General features: G+C 37.9%; 1 non-coding gene across 1 annotated transcript; it reads left to right on the plus strand.

Annotated features, from left to right (window-relative positions):
* Positions 1-2014: 2014 nt before the first annotated feature.
* On the plus strand, positions 2015-2131 carry LOC147826355 (U5 spliceosomal RNA). Its single transcript, XR_015439630.1, has one exon. It is a non-coding gene; the product is annotated as a U5 spliceosomal RNA (small nuclear RNA).
* Positions 2132-4323: the final 2192 nt, after the last annotated feature.

The following is a 4323-nucleotide window of genomic DNA, read 5'->3' on the forward strand; positions in this document are numbered from 1 at the left end:
TAATTTTGGCAATTCGTATGTATCTAGGAATCTGTCCATTTCTTCTGTGTTTTCCATTTTTTTAGAGTACAGGTTCTCAAAGTAGGTATTGATGATTCTCTGGATTTCTGCTGGATTTGCTGTGGCTCCACCTTTTTCATTCTTAATTGCATGGATTTGAGCCTTTTTTCCCCCTTTTTTGATAAGGTTGGCTAAAGGTTATTGATTTTATTTATTCTTTCAAAGAACAAACTCTGATTCATTGATTTTTTGCATCGTTCTCTTTGTCTCCATTGTGTTGATTTCTGCTCTGATATTTATAATTTCCTTTCTTGTATGAGCTTTGGGTTTGTTATGCTCTTCTTTTTCTAGGAGCTTGAGTTTCTGCATTAAGTTATTTAACTGAGTTCTCTTTCTTGTCCCAATATGGGCATTGACTGCTATGAAGTTCCCATGCAGAACTGCTTTCATTGTGTCCCACAGATTCCTGTATGTTGTAGTGGCATTATCATTTACTTGTAGAAACTGTCTAATTACTTCTTTAATTTCCTCTGTCACCCATTGATTGTTCAGGAGGGTGTTGTTCAATCTCCATATGTTTGTGGGAGTTTTGAGGTTTCTTATGTTATTGATCTCCAATTGTATTGCACTATGATCTGATAATATACAGAGGATAACTTTGATTCTTTTACATTTCCTTAGATATGTCCTATGAGCTAGCATGTGATCTATCTTGGAGAATGACCTGTGTGCAGCTGAAAATAATGTGTATTTTGATTTTGTGGGGTGGAACACTCTGTAAACATCTATTAAGTCCATTTGTTCAATAGCTTGGTTCAGTTCTAGAATTTCATTGTTAATTTTTTTTCTAGTTGATCTGTCTATTAGTGATAGAGGGGTGTTGAGGTCCCCCACTACAATTGTATTAGTGCTTATTTGGTTTTTCATGTCCATTAATATTTGTTTTGTATAATTGGGGGCATTTGTATTTGGTGCATATATATTTAGGATTGCTCTCTCTTCCTCTTGGATTTTTCCTTTCACAAAGGTGTAGTGACCACCTTTGTCTCTCTTAATTAGTTTTGGTTTGAAATCTACTTTGTCTGCAAATAAGATTGCTATGCCTGCATTTTTCTGGGTTCCTGTCTCATGGAGAACTGTTTTCCATCCTTTTACTTTCAGTCTATGGGTTTCCTTTTGAGTTAGGTGTGTTTCTTGTATACAGTATATTGCTGGGTTTTGCTTCTTAATCCATTCTGTCAGTCTATTTCTTTTGATTGGTGAATTGAGGCCATTAACATTGATAGTTATAATTGTAGATATTGACTCATCCTTGTCATGATGTTTTACTGTTGTTGGCTCTTTTATTTCTTATTTTTCCCCCTTTCCCTTTAGTTTCTTACCTTGCCTGGTATTTTCTCTCTGTTGGGCCTCATGGAGTTGTGACTTTCATTGTCTTTTTCTAGGATATTGCTTAAAATTGTTTGGAGTGCTGGTTTGGTGCTCAAGAAATTTCTCAGGTGTTCTTTGTCATGGAAATATCTAATTTCCCCATCGATTTTGAAAGATAATTTTGCTGGATTCAACCATCTAGATTGGACGTTATTTTCTTTTAGGGCTTGAAATACTTCACTCCAGGCTCTCCTTGATTTGAGGGTTTGTGTTGAGAAATCTGCTGTGATTCTGATGGGCTTTCCTTTGTGGGTGATTTGTTTCTTTTCTCTCACTGCCTATAGAATTTTGTTCTTTTGTTGGGTTTCTGGATCTTGACTATTATTTATCTAGGTGTAGATTTTTTTTGGTCATGGCTGGTTGGAGTTCTATATGCCTCACTTATCTGTACGTCCAATTCTCTACCTCTGTCTGGGAAGTTTTCTACTATTACTTATCTGAACAGTTTTTTTATGTCCATCATACTTTCTCCTGTTTTTTCATGGACTCCTATGAGTGTTATGTTATTCTTCTTTGCATTATCTAGCAGCTGTTGGATTGATTTCTCATGGTCCCTTACTATCTTTAAGAAATATCTGTTTTTATACTCTGGTTTCTCTTCAGATCGTATAAATCTATTGCCTTTTACTAAGGATTTCCATGGAGAGGAACAATTCTGAGTCTTAACTCAATTTTTTGAGGCCTTGCTTTTAGCAGGGCTAATAAAACTGTATAATGAAGGAAATAAAAAAAAAGAAATATCTGTTTTCATGGTCCTTAACCACAATCCTGTCTTCTATATCTGATATTCTGTCTTCACATTCTCTTAGTCTGCTCTGCATGCTTTCAATGGAGTTTTTAATCTCCTGAATATCTGTTTGAATCTGTTTCATAGATTCCATTTCTTTCTTATTTTGGGTGATCATGTTTTCCATTTCTTTCTTATGCAGGGCATTCATGGCTTCCAGCATGTTTCTGATCTCATCTATTTTCTTAGCCGTTTCTGCTCTAGAGCTTCAAATCATGTCTTTCCCTCTGCTCACCATGTCTGTATTTATCTGGGAGATTATTTCTGTTTTCAAATTTTCTAGAACCTCATGCATCTGCTTTGTTACTTCCTGTGCTATCAGTTCAGGGTGTCCAAGTGGTTGCTTATCAGACTTTTCCATCTCATTCCCCCCAGGATTTCCTTTTTGTGGGTTGGAAGTCTGCATTTGTGCCTTGCTTAAGTGTCTTTTCATTTTTGTTTTTGGTACTGTCCTTGGTTTAATTCCTGGGTTGATATTTCAAAATCACTTAATGTAGGTTTCTTTGTTGCTTGTGTTTAAAACCCTTGTGGAATGATTGTTTTTCAGATGTGTCTTCCAGATATAGCTTGTGTTTGAGTTTTGAGACTCTAATGACTCTGAAGCTATTATATTTTTCTTATACCAGGAAGGAAGACTAATTAGATCAATTATAACATGTTAGCCCAAATGACATAGTCAGCAATACCATAACATCAAGCACAGCTTAGAAGAATGACAATTTGTGGCAGTTATTAATCTATCACTTTTAACTATGTGAGTAAAATTAAAACTGAAGACCAACCCAACATAAGTTTATAATGAATAAACTCTTCGATATGGCATCTTTCCCCTTTGGGGTGGGGAGTTAAAAGGAGTTGGGGAGGGAGGGAGAGGTAAAAAGAACAGGTAAGATTAGTGGTGAGGCCAGAAGACACACAAAGATCACACAAACTCTAAGAAGTTGTTAAAGGCAAGAGAAAAAGGCAGAATGAAAGAACAAATATGTGAATAGAATTACCTAACAGCAACAGGGAGGCTAGATACTAAATTTACTTCCCTTTAAACCTAATGATAATCAAGAGAAGGAAAAAGAGAAGAAAAAAACAATAAGGGAGAAATCTGAATTCAGTGCAGAAATGAACAAATGGGGAGATGAGGAGCAATGTGGGGCAGCAAGAGAATGAGTGAGAGAGAGAGAAAGAAAAGATAAAAGAAAAAAAAGTAAAACTTTGAGGAGTAGAAAAAAAGCAAAAATTAAGAATCAAAAGTAAGAGAAAAAAAATTATTTTTCTTTTTTGCAAATAGCAATAGAAATTATGGGCCTCCTTCAGGGTATGTCTCTTGTCACAGTAGGCAACATAGGAATCCCTGTGCATATACAAGTCAATGAGTCTCAGCAAGCCAGCAGCAGACCAAGTACAGTGGTCTGATGTGCCTTTTTTGTAGAGATTCTCTTTACTTTTCTGCTGAGCTTCAGTTTTCATCCAGTAGCCTGAGAAGCCTTCTTTCTGTTACTAACTTCTGCTCTATCTTGCGGTGCTCAGGACAAGGGTCTTTATAATCTCCTGTGCCTCTGTAGTGTGGGATGAGGTAGCAGAAAAGCCAGAAACTAGTCAGCGCACGAGGGGGTTGGGGGGACTGGGTGTTGGAGGCGCTCAAGCGGCTAAGTGGACCTCACGGTGCCGTGGGCGTGGCCTGAGGCAGCCACAGAGCTTCAAGCTGCTTGTCTCACCTGGCCAGTCGCAGTCACAGCTTAGAGAGGGTCGCATGGGTGTGGGGCTGCAAGACGCCTCTGCGACTTCACCGTGCCGTGGGCGTGGCCCGGGACAGCCGTGGCGCTTCATGCTTCAAGATGCTCAAGCTTATCTTTCTTCTTCTTCTTTTTTTTTTTTTGGTACCGGGGATCAAACTCGAGTCCTTGTGCTTGTGCAGCAGGCAGCGAAACCACTGAGCTAAATCCCCGGCCCAGGCTTATCCTTCTTTATGGAAGATTAGTACTCCATTGTATAAAAAAAAAAACCCAAATCTTCTTTATCCATTCATTAGTAGATAGGCATTTAGGCCATTTCCAAAATTTAGTTATTACAAACTGTGCTTCTATAAACATCAGTTGTGCATATATCGC

This window comes from Heterocephalus glaber, unplaced genomic scaffold (genome assembly GCF_053883595.1).
Source record: "Heterocephalus glaber isolate CG9 unplaced genomic scaffold, H.glaber_assembly_v1.0 deba00001472, whole genome shotgun sequence".
Classification (NCBI taxonomy): domain Eukaryota; kingdom Metazoa; phylum Chordata; class Mammalia; order Rodentia; family Bathyergidae; genus Heterocephalus; species Heterocephalus glaber.